Source organism: Otolemur garnettii, unplaced genomic scaffold (genome assembly GCF_000181295.1).
Source record: "Otolemur garnettii isolate 467f Iridium unplaced genomic scaffold, OtoGar3 scaffold00170, whole genome shotgun sequence".
NCBI lineage: Eukaryota > Metazoa > Chordata > Mammalia > Primates > Galagidae > Otolemur > Otolemur garnettii.
In genome coordinates, this window is record NW_003852565.1 from 3,697,981 (window position 1) to 3,710,619 (window position 12,639).

The 12,639-nt window shown below is 34.0% G+C and overlaps 1 long non-coding RNA gene and 1 other non-coding gene across 2 annotated transcripts in view; both read right to left on the reverse strand.

Moving 5' to 3' along the window:
• Window positions 1-4,080, reverse strand: part of LOC111728568 — a 14,514-nt gene extending 10,434 nt beyond the window's left edge. Inside the window, exons 1-2 of the long non-coding RNA XR_002775821.1 lie at window positions 4,071-4,080; window positions 781-786 (exon numbers count right to left, since the gene is read on the reverse strand). This is a non-coding gene — a long non-coding RNA (uncharacterized LOC111728568). The remainder of the gene's footprint in view (window positions 1-780; window positions 787-4,070) is intronic.
• Window positions 2,036-2,102, reverse strand: LOC111728572. The gene has a single exon (XR_002775825.1). It is a non-coding gene; the product is annotated as a small nucleolar RNA SNORD109A (small nucleolar RNA).
• Window positions 4,081-12,639: the final 8,559 nt, after the last annotated feature.

Sequence of the window (12,639 nt, forward strand, 5' to 3'; positions counted from 1 at the left end):
GGCGCCGAGCCGTTAATACAACTTTATCAGCATATTCAGTTTTGTCTTTTCATTGTCATACTTGCATTGACTGTCACAAACTCAATTATTCATTTATGAAGTATTAATTTGTGAATATAAAATTACTGTTCTAACTAAAAATTGAAACTGCTATAATTTATCCAGATAATGGTTCTTTCAGAACATCAATTTTGCTTTGCCATTAGGAGTGTTTAAGTGTTAGAAAATAAAAGGCTATTCTGACTATTGATAAATTCTACTGTTATGGCATATGTTTGTAAAAAATCGCCAATTTTTATTATATTAACTATAATCTATTTTAATAATGTTAACCATGAGTATATGGTTCAATGATGACTTAAACAATGCAATATTATTTTAGTGCCCTATCGATAAATAATAGTGTTTTAGTGCCCTATCTATAAAACATAGATAACTTTACCTTAACATTCTAATACATTAGTGAAATTATGGTGTATCAACATTCTAATACATTAATGAAATTTTTGGGTGGTTATTTGACTATATCTCATTAAAGGTAATTGCATGGACCTGACTTGGAAGCATTTCCCATTCTAGGAATAATTTCTATGGAAACAGAAGCATGAGAGCATAAAGACTCTAACCATGCACAGAGTGCACTTGTATATAATGATTATAAAAGCACAGTATTTTGCAATAGCAAAAAAGTTAGCACCATTATTCCAAAAATAATAAATGAATAAAAGTGTGGTGCCCTTCACATCCACTGAGGATACCAGGACATCTATAATTTTTCACCTGGAGCTGTAGCAACTCAGGAGTTTGCAAATATATAATACCAAAATGTGGTATGTCAAATCAATATCTCCATTATGACAAAATAAATTATTTATGATGATAGAAAAATCATAGGTATAAAGATAGACGTGTTGATAGATATTTGCATTAGCATAGACATTTAGCCCCTGTAATAGGGCAAATGATTCAATATTTTACTTCTGATAAAATGAAATTTTAAAAAATGGCTATTACACTTTAACTCAAGTGTCCACATATAACTTTTCATATTGAAAAAATGAGAAAAAAACTAACACAAGTTAGTAAATTAAATTAGAAGTGGAACTGTGAAGCAGTATGACCACAAAACCTTAAGAAGTCTCTATTCTGAAACCCCAATAATAAAACAGATCAGGAAAATCTGATACCATTTTGGCATGATTATACTTCACTACAGTAATTTTTTAAGTCAATATGAAGTTGCCAAAAATTCCCTCTAAATTCTACATTTTTCTATAAAAGCAGAAAAGAATTAAAATAAAAAATAAATCTTAAGATTCAATCATGTAGGTAATTTGGATGATCTCAATGAGGAAAAAGACATGTCGTGAAAATATTCTCAAATTAGCCTCTGAAAAGATGAACATAGAGACTTAGGGACCTGGCAAAGAGCCCATAACATATGAATTTAAAAAGTTACTAGTTTGGCTACTCACCCCATCCTCTGAAGTGGAGGAGCAGATTCCAGCCTTCTATCTCAGTAAAACACGACAGAAAAAAAAAAAAAAAAAAAGAAAGAGGAAAGACAAAATCTTAGAAATACTCAACATTAAAAACAAACAAACAAAAAAAATGAAAACACCACCAAAGCAGTCAAATTGCTTTGTTAGACGGGTTCTATTCTTGTTATTTAGTATAGGCATGCAATACTCCCTCAGTGTTAACACAATACCAATGAGATTTTCAGTACATGTTGCAGTTGCTTGATCCTTTGCTAATGCAATTTTGAAAATGTCTTTGTGTGTCAGGCATAAATTCAAAATATATAAGTATCTACAGTTCTAGCTACAATTCTCTGTTCAAAGTGAACAAAATTGAGCAAGTTTTGGAGCACTGCATTTTAAAGGAATACACTATTTCATAAAGTAGGATGCTAATGCCCTGTTCTCAAAGAAAGAACAGGCATCCTCCCAATGGTATTATGCTGTCACTGAGGTTTTACCAAATAAGCCAGGCTCTGAGAGTCTTATTTGTCCTATTAGAGGGCCGTTCATCTGGACCTCAGATTGACATCTGGAATGAGTCCCTCAGCGTCCTCAGACAGTTATTCTCATCATCGATCCAGGCAAACACCCTCCTAACAAACAAGCATTTCCCTAGCCAGGCTTATTCTGTGCAGATTAATGTGAAACATTGTGAATGAAGAAAAGTAAATATACAATAGACTTTTAAAAAATTATTTAAATAATAGAACTCTCATATATGTAGAATGACAAAACATAGGACCCTGGATTGTTCTAATAAAATTAGATAAAATCTATTGGGAAAATAAACAACACTTTTAAATCAACCAAAAATTTAAAGAATGAGTAATGTAGCAAAATAATATATGGCATAATTACAGCACAAATATGAACAGAAACATCTATGTTCTGAATGTGCCAGATAATGATTAAAAAAAATCAATATGTTTCACACTTGAATTTCACTATAAGATTATTTTAATTCAACACAAAATGTTGGAAAAGAGAAATATGTCAGTGATTCTTCAAAATTATTTAGGTTACTTCAAAAAGATTTTGATTACAAAAGGAAAAAAACAAAACTGAGTAGAAACATCCATGGGAAATATATCTATCATAAAATAATCTCCTTTAATCTTCTGAAGTAATGAACAGATAGACCTTGAAGTCTTGACTTCACTGGCCATAAAGACAAATTTAAAAAGTACAAAATGGTTGCTCACCTCTCTTTCCTGAAGTACAGTGACTTATTCTTTCTTTTAACCTGTAGCAAAATATCATACAAAAAATAAATTAGACTGGGAATGCAGCAAATTAATTATAAATAAAGCACAACTTTGGTTCCCTTGTAATGATCTATCATCTCAGGTATCTGTACTCATCCTTGATCCAGACAAGTCCACTACCAATAAATAAGTAGTTATTGGTGCTCCTAACAATTTATCACCTGCATTCAGCTCATAGCAGATAGCAGCATAGGTGGACATTTGACTTGACTTTAGTGAAGCTGGCTATAATGGCAACTCCAGAAGCTTCGCAGAACCCTTCTGTCTGAAGCAAATATATGAAGGGATAAGCAGTGGGACAGTTGTTAATGTTGATGTATTACTCAATATGGTAGGAACAAAAAATCAGGACTTAACTCTGAACTTGGATTGTATTATTTAAAAGATTATTCAAGTATGTTAAATGTATCTGAGAGAAATATATAGGGTGATATTCTTTCCATCAGAATGGTTTGTAGGGGTGGCGCCTGTGGCTCAGTGAGTAGGGTGCTGGCCCCACATACTGAGGGTGGCAGGTTTGAATCTGGCCCTGGCCAAACTGCAACAAAAAATAGCCAAGTGTTGTGGTGGGCACCTGTAGTCCCAGCTACTCAGGAGGCTGAGGCAAGAGAATCACCTAAGCCCAAGAGCTGGAGGTTGCTGTGAGCTGTGATGCCACAGCACTCTACCAAGGGTGACAAAGTGAGACTCTTAAAAAAAAAAAAAAGAATGGTTTGTAGTCATTATTCAGAGTGTATGTGTATATATATATATATATATATATGTTCATATTAGACCCATAGGATCATTACCACCACACAATTATATTTTACCTGCCTAGGACTAACATTATTTTAATATAATACTCGTCCAGACTAGCCAATATTACTTCATGAATCCTTGCCTTTATTAACCTACAAATACACCAAAATAGCTGACTATTTTCTGAAATTCAGTTCTCATTGTTATTGTACAAAATACATTTCCTTTCAGAAGCTGTGTAACATCTCCCAGTAAAGAATTTTTGGTTATTTTCCTGATGTGACTTTTCAACATCATCTTAGTTTTGTTTAATGTATAATAGTGCTTAATGCACAATTTATAAGAGTAAGAAACACTGTCAGAAAATTATTGAAAATAAGAAATAGGTAAGTATAGTATATGAATGAATAACACATATAAACTATTGACCACTACATCCCTTAAATGAACTTATTATCTACAATTATTATTGGATATATAAAGATTCAAAATACATTAAGCAAGCAGTAAGATTTTGAATCAATTTCTCAGAAATGAAGACATTGGAAGAGTAAATCTCTCAGCTATGAAGACATCTAAAGATATTATTTATGATAAATAAAATGGGACATACAGAGGAATAGGCATTTATTTATAGACATGTAGATGGTATAACCTGAAAGGTATTGTTCATTTCCAGAATGACTTGACTAATGATAAAATTTGAATGATAACTTCTTTCTCATTAGCCTCTAAGTTCTGTCTCAAAACAAAGACACTCTACTCAAAATGTCTGATATATAAAAAAAAAGTGAGACAAAGCAAAGCAAGAAAATGAAATCTGTAATCCTTATATACTAAAAGGCAGATGACCCATATTTTAGAAAGAGTAGAAAAAATAATTTAAAATCTATTATGAATAAGTCTTAGAAGATAATGGCAAGAAAATGTTAATAGGTGGTAGATTTCATAGGGAAAATAAATTATAAAAATGAACCAAAAGGGAACTCTAGAAAGTAAAATAATATCTTTAACCAAAAATACATTAGATGAACTGATACATGCTTATAACATGGACAAACTTCAAAAACATTATGCTAAGTGAAAGAAACAGAAATAGAGAAAACTACATATTGTGTTATTCCATTTATATAAAATTTCTGGATAAAGCAAATTCTATAGAGACAGAAAGCTAGTTAATAGTTACTTGGGATTTAGGAACAAAATATGTATTAATTGGAAATGGGTGTGAGGAAACTTTGAGGGATAATAAAAATGTTCTAAAACTGGATTGTGGTGACAGAAATGCAATGCTATATATTTACTAAAAAATCATTGACTTGTATATCTTGTGTGTAAATTTTATGGTATTTAAAGTATACCTCAATAAGATTGTTAAACAATAGGTATTAGACGGATTTAACAACGGAATAGGTACCTCTGAAGAAAAGATCAGAGACCTTGAAGACAAACCAAAAGAATGATCTAAGCTGAGGCACAAATGTTTTAAAAAAGAAAGAAACAGTCCAAACACCCAGAAAATCAGAAAGAGAATCAGGAAGTATAATTGCATTAACTTGTCTAAAATAAGTCTAATTAATGTCCTGGAGGAGAATAGGAAGTAAGTGGGACAGAAAATTTTTGAAAAAATAAGGCTGGAAAAATTTCAAATTATATCTAAAAATCAATTCCCAAAAAAGATTCTTTTTTTTTCAAATAAGATTCTTAAATAGGATAAATGTGAACAAAAATTTGCCTTATCACATTATTATGAAACTCCTAGTATTTTCTAGGTGAATACTTTTTTCACCTTTTATTCTACCCTATGAATAAAAAGTACACTAGATAGGGCAGTGCCTGTGGTTCAAGGAGTAGAGTGCCAGCCCAGAGGTGGCAGTACCAGAGGTGGTGGGTTCAAATTCGGCTCTGGCCAAAATCTGCAGAAAAAAAAAGAAATACTCTTTCTGGGTGGTGCCTATGGCTCAGTGGGTGGGGCCCTGGCCCCCATATACTGAAGGAGAATAGGAAGTAAGTGGGACAGAAAATTTTTGAAAAAATAAGGCTGGAAAAATTTCAAATTATATCTAAAAATCAATTCCCAAAAAAGATTCTTTTTTTTTCAAATAAGATTCTTAAATAGGATAAATGTGAACAAAAATTTGCCTTATCACATTATTATGAAACTCCTAGTATTTTCTAGGTGAATACTTTTTTCACCTTTTATTCTACCCTATGAATAAAAAGTACACTAGATAGGGCAGTGCCTGTGGTTCAAGGAGTAGAGTGCCAGCCCAGAGGTGGCAGTACCAGAGGTGGTGGGTTCAAATTCGGCTCTGGCCAAAATCTGCAGAAAAAAAAAGAAATACTCTTTCTGGGTGGTGCCTATGGCTCAGTGGGTGGGGCCCTGGCCCCCATATACTGAAGGTGGTGGGTTCAATATCAGACCTAGCCAAACTGCAACAAAAAAATAGCCAGGTGTTGTGGTGGGTGTCTGTGGTCCCAGCTACTCAGGAGACTGAGGCAAGAGGATAGCCTGAGCCCAGGAGTTGGAGGTTGCTGTGAGCTGTGATGCAATGGCACTCTACCGAGGGTGATGAAGTAAGATTCTGTCTCTAAAAAAAATTTAAAAAGTACACTAGATATAAGGATATACAGGTAATGACAAGCTCACAATAAGAAATTATAATACACCACTATGAGGAGAAGAATGATTAAGTGGGAAAAAATCAATAAATATATTTTAGACATGAAAATAGGGTAGATTTTATGACTATATAATGAACTTGATGGATAGGGGAGAATATGTACTGTTCTCAAGTGCCCCCAAATTGATCATATATATTAGGTAAGAATGAAAAATTAGTAACTCAAATAAATATTAAAAGCTACACTTTCTGATCACAGTGTAATAAAAATAGACTTCACTAACAAAAAAAGACTCCTCCACCAAGAAATTTTTAAAACTTCTGATTAACTCCAGAGTAAAAGGGGAAGTGCAGAAAATGCATACTCTTGAAAATACAACAATAAGAAGATATACAAATGGCCAAAAACACATGAAAACATGCTCCACATGATTAATCATCAGGGAAATGCAAATTCAAAGCACAATGAGATACCACTTTATCCCTGTCAGAATAAGCATTACTAAGAAGCCAAAACCAATAGATGTTGGCATTGATATTGTAAAAGGGAAACATCTATACCAGGTTGGTGGGAATGTAAATTGTATAACCTCTATGGAAAACAGTATGGAGATTTCTCAAAAAACTAAAAATAGACATACTATTCAATCCAGCAATCTCACTACTGAGTACCCAAAGGAAAACAAGTTATATCAAAAAGACATATGCACTCCTATGTTTATTACAACACAGTTCACTATTGTAAAGACATGGAATCAACCTAAGTGTCCATCAGTTGATGAGTGGGAAAGAAAATTTAGTATTATATACCATGGAATATTACTCAGCCATAAAAAGAGGGATTTATCTTTTGTAGCAACTTGGATAGAATTGGAGGTCATAATCCAATTGGATTAGATTGGAATGGAAAAACAAATACTTTAGGTACTTGCTTATAAGTGGGAACTAAATAATGGATATACATAATCATACAGAGTGGTATACGATGGGTCAGGGGCTGAATGACCAAAAATTACCTATTAGGTACAATGTATACCATTGGGGTCATGGGGGCACTAAAAGTTGTGATTTCACCCCTATACACATACAACTCATCTATGTATCAAAAATACCACATGTATGGCTAAATAGTTTTACATGGTGTACATATATCACAGTTTATTAATCAATTCATGGGTTGATTGGCACTTGGGTTGTTTCCACATCTTTGTGATGGGGACTTTGTATCTTTTGTATTTACTTGGATGGATATGGAGAACATTCTCATAAGTAAAGGATCTCAAGAATGGAAAAGCAAGCATCCCCATGTAATTGGTACTAATCTGAAAATAGTAGACCAACAACTATAGGCCCACACAAGAAAAAACACAATTAAATTCAAGAAGGAGGATGGAGCAGGGGGCAGGGAGCTTGATAAGTTCCCTCCTATCAGGTACAATGTAGGGTATATGGCATGCTTCTTGGGTGAAAGACTAAACTATAACTCAGACTTTGGACTTTACCTTACAAACACGAATAGTATAACCTAATCATATATCCTCATCTTCAATCATAATAATAAAAAAAACCCCACATGTACCCCCTGAATCTATTGAAATTTTTAAAAATGGTTAAAAATATGACAATGAAAATATAATATATAGAAATCTAGGTATGCACTTGAATCAGTTCCAGAGGAAAATTTGTTGCACTAAACATTTTTATCATTTTTAAAAATAAGGCCAGGCATGGTGTCTCATACTTGCAAACCTGGAACCTTGGGTGACCAAAATTAGAGTATTGCTTTAGCCTGGAAATTTGAGACAGCATGAACAATAGAGAACAATTCTGTCTCTATACAAAATTTAAAAATTAGCCAGGTGTGCTGGTGTGTATCTGTGGTCCCAGCTACGGTACTTAGGCTGAGGCAGACGGACCACTTGAGCGCAGGAGTTGGAGGCTACAGTTGAGCTATAGTGACAAAACTGTACTCTAGGCCAGGCAATAGAGCAAAACTCTGTCTCTAAATTAAATTAAATTAGAAAAACAAAAGGATTAAATTTTTATCTCAAAATAAGAAATGGGGCAGCGCCTGTGGCTCAAAGGAGTAGGTTGCCAGCCCCATTTGCTGGAGGTGGCAGGTTCAAACTCAGGCCCCAGCCAAAAACTGCAAAAAACAAACAAACAAAAAAACTCTAAGAAATGAACAAAGTAAATGAAAAGAAAGTATAAGAGATGATGAAATTAGAATCAAAGCAGGAATTAATGAAGAAGAGTATTTTAAAAACCAATGGATATAATTGATAACTGAAAAAAAAATTTTTTTAATATTAACTACATATGCAAACCACTACCTAACTTTACCAATAAAGGGAGAAAACATAAATATACAAAATAATGCTCCAGGAGTACTTGAAAATAATGTTTATCCTCTTATTGTTTGGTGTCATGTTCTGCAAATGTTAATTAAGTCAAGTTGATTGATAGTGATCTTATATACATCTTTACTGATGTTTAATGTTTGATCATATATTAAGAAAGGAGAGCTGAAATTTTTAACTGTAATTGGGAAAAGTCATTTCTTTTTCATTTTATCACTCAGCTTTTGCTTTATACATAGTGATTCACTTTTAGGATTAACATGTTATCTTGATGAATTGAGTTCATGACGAAATGACTCACTTTTTCTCTTCTTACTCATCCTACAACCTATTTTGTCTGACATTTGCATAGTTACTCCATTTTTCTTATGTTAAATTTGAATTATATATTTTTAAACATTTTATTGACATAAAATGTATATACCATATGTCTACCCTTTACATCAATAATTTTTGATATGTTTACATGATGCATAGCTATCACTATAATCTAATTTTAAAACATTTTAACTTCCTTGCTCAAAAAAGTACTTTTCTCCCCACTTAGATTTGCCTTTTCTTTTTAAAATTATTTTTTTTTTGTTTCTGAGTAATGTCTTGGCTATTCGAGGCTTTTTCTGATTCCAGAATCACGCTACCAGACATCAGACTATACTATAAATCCATTGTGATCAAACAGTATGGTACTGGCACAAAAACAGAGAGGTAGATGTATGGAACAGAATAGAGAACCAAGAGATGAACCCAGCTATTTACCACTATATGATCTGTGACAAGCCAATTAAAAACATGGCGTGGGGAAAAAATTCCTTATTTAACAAATGACGCTGGACAAACTGGCTGGTGACCTGCAGAAAACTGAAACTGGACCCACACCTGTCACCACTAACTAAGATAGACTCTCACTGGATTAAAGACTTAAATTTAAGACAGGAAACTATAAAAACACTAAAAGAAAGTGTAGGGAAAACTCTTGAAGAAATTGGCCTGGGCAAATATTTTATGAGGAGGACCCCCCAGGCAAGAGAAGCACATCAAAAATATACTATTGGGACCTCCTCAAATTAAAAAGCTTCTGCACAGCCAAGAACACAGTAAGAAAAGCAAGCAGACAACCCTCAGAATGGGAAAAGATATTCGCTAGTTATGCTTCCGACAAAGGTCTAATAAGCAGAATCCACAGAGAACTCAAACATATGAGCAAGAAGAGAATAAGTGATCCCATCTCAGGATGGGCAAGAAACTTAAAGAGAAACTTCTCTGAAGAAGACAGATGCATGGCCTACAGATACATGAAAAAATGCTCATCATCCCTAATCATCAGAGAAATGCAAATGAAAACTACTTTGATATATCATCTAACACCAGTAAGATTAGCCCATATCACAAAATCCCAAAATCACAGATGCTGGTGGGGTTGTGGAGAAAAGGGAACACTCCTACACTGCTGGTGGGAATGCAAACTAATGCGTCCCTTTTGGAAAGTCATATGGAGAACACATAGAGAACTAAATATAGATCTACCATTTGATCCTATAATTCCTCTGCTAGGTATATATCGAGAAGACCAAAAATCACGCTACAATACAGATATCTGTACCAGAATGTTCATTGCAGCCCAATTTACAATTGCTAGGTCATGGAAGAAGCCCAAGTGCCCATCAGCCCATGAATGGATCAATAAATTGTGGCATATGTACACCATGGAATACTATGCAGCCATAAAGAAAGATGGAGACTTTACCTCCCTCATGTTTACATGGATGGAGCTGGAAAATATTCTTCTCAGCAAAGTATCTCAAGAATGGAAGAAAAAGTATCCAATGTACTCAACCCTATTATGAAACTAATTGTTAACTATCATAGGAAAGCTATAATCCAATTGTAGCCCAAGAATATGGGGACAGGGGAGAGGGAGGGGAGCGGAGGGGGGAAGAATGGGTGAAGGGAGGGTAATTGTGGGGATCATGCCTATGATTTATCCTATAAGGGTACATGTGAATCTTTCTAAATGTCAAATATAAATGTCTTAACACAACAATTATGAGAATGACATGATGGCTATGTTGGCCAATTGGATGAAAGTATTTCAAATTGTATCTGGAAGCAACACACTGTATCCCATGATAGTATTAATGTGCAGAAATATGATTTAATGAAAACAAATTTTTTTTATGTTTAAAGATTGTCCTATTCTAAACACTTTATATAAATAGACTCAATACCATATGTAATATTTTGTGATGAGCTTTTCTTCCTAGCAGAATATTTTCAAGATTCATTCATGTTGTTATCTGCATTGTACTTCATTCCTTTTTACTTCTGAATAACATCCTATTGTGTGCATAAGTCATGTTTTATTTAATGCTGCTACAGGGATTCCTGTGCACAGCTTTGTTCATATGTGGGCATATGTTTTCTTTACTCTTGGGTATACACCTAGGAATGGAATTGCTAGGTGATATGGTGTGTTAGTTTGTTAGGGCTGTCTAGCAAACTAGCCCAAGGTACCAGGTTTGCAAGTATGAGACACCATGTCTGGCCTTATTTTTAAAAATAATAAAAATGTTTAGTGCAACGAATATTCCTCTGGAACATATCAGAGGAAAAATACCACAAACTGGATGACTACACAACAGACTTTTATTTTCTCACTTTTTGGAGGCTGGAAGTTCAAGATCAAGGTGTTAGCAGAACTGGCTTCTGGTGATTTCTCTCTTCTGGCTTGGAGATGGCTGCCATTGCAGTATGTCTTCACATTGTCTTTGTGTGTACATAGAACAAGTTCTGATGTGTCTTCTCTTTTTATAAGTATATCAGACCTGATGGATAAGGGCCCCATCCTTTTGACTTCACTTAACCTTAATTATCTCCTTAAAGACTCAATCTATAGATACAAGGCTTAGTGATTAGACATTTGAATTTGGGAGGGACATTATTTGGTCCATAATATGTGTTAACTGCATATTTAACATTTTGAGGAAGCACTAAACTGTTTTCCATAGTCCTTGTACAATTTTACATTTCCATTCATAATTTATGAGGTTTCTAAAGTCTCCACTTCCTCACACTCGCTATTATCTCTTTAGTTACAGTTGTTTGCTATGGTTTGAATGCATCTTTCAAAAAGCATATGTTAAAAACTTAATCTCAATGCAACAATGTTAAAAAGTGGGACCTTTAAGAAGTGATAGGTCATGAAAGCTCTGTCCTCATGAATGAATTAATGCTGCTTATATTGGGAGTGGGTTTCTTATAAAAGGAGAAGTTTGCTCCCTCCTCACCATCTCTTTGCCATTCTACTATAAGATGATGCACCAAGTTGGCCCTCACCAAATGCTATCCCCTCAACTTGCCAGCCTTCAGAAATGTGAGTCAATACATTTCTGTTCATTATATATTAGACATTCTGTAGAATTTTGTTATAGCAGAGTAGTGTGATCATTATAACACATACCTAAAAATGTGGAAGACGCTTTGGTACTGGATAATGGTTAGAGTATGGAACAGTTTTTAAGTGAATGCTGGGAAAAGGCTGTATTGCTATAAACAGAGCATTAAAGATGATTCTAGTGAAGGCTCAGAAGAAGAGATGTGTAGGGAAAGTCCAACATTTCCTAGAGATTACTTAAGTGGTTATGATCAGTATGCTTGTAGAAATATAAAGGATGAAGGCAATTCTAATGAGGTCTCAGATGGAAATGAAGTATTGGAAACTGGAGTAAAGATCATCCTTGTTACAAAGTGGCAAAGAACTTGATTGAATTGTGTCCATGTGGAAAGGATTTTTGAAAGTTAGAAGTTAAAAGCAATGAACTAGGACATCTGGCTGAAAAAATAGCTAAGCAGCAAAACATTCAGGGTGTTGCATGGCTTCCTTTAATTGCATGTAGTAGAATATGAGAAGAAATACTATGTTTCCCTAAAACCAAGACACTGTCTTATATTTATTTTTTCTTAAGAAGACAAACTAGGGCTTATTTTCAAGGGATGTCTTATTTTTGTTAAGTATAATACAACAATCTACATTTATTCAAATACAGTTAAGTCATCTTCTTCTGGAACCTGACAGGGGGAGCCAACCTTGTTGGTGGGGCTGGTGCCATTGATGCATGAACTCCTTTCC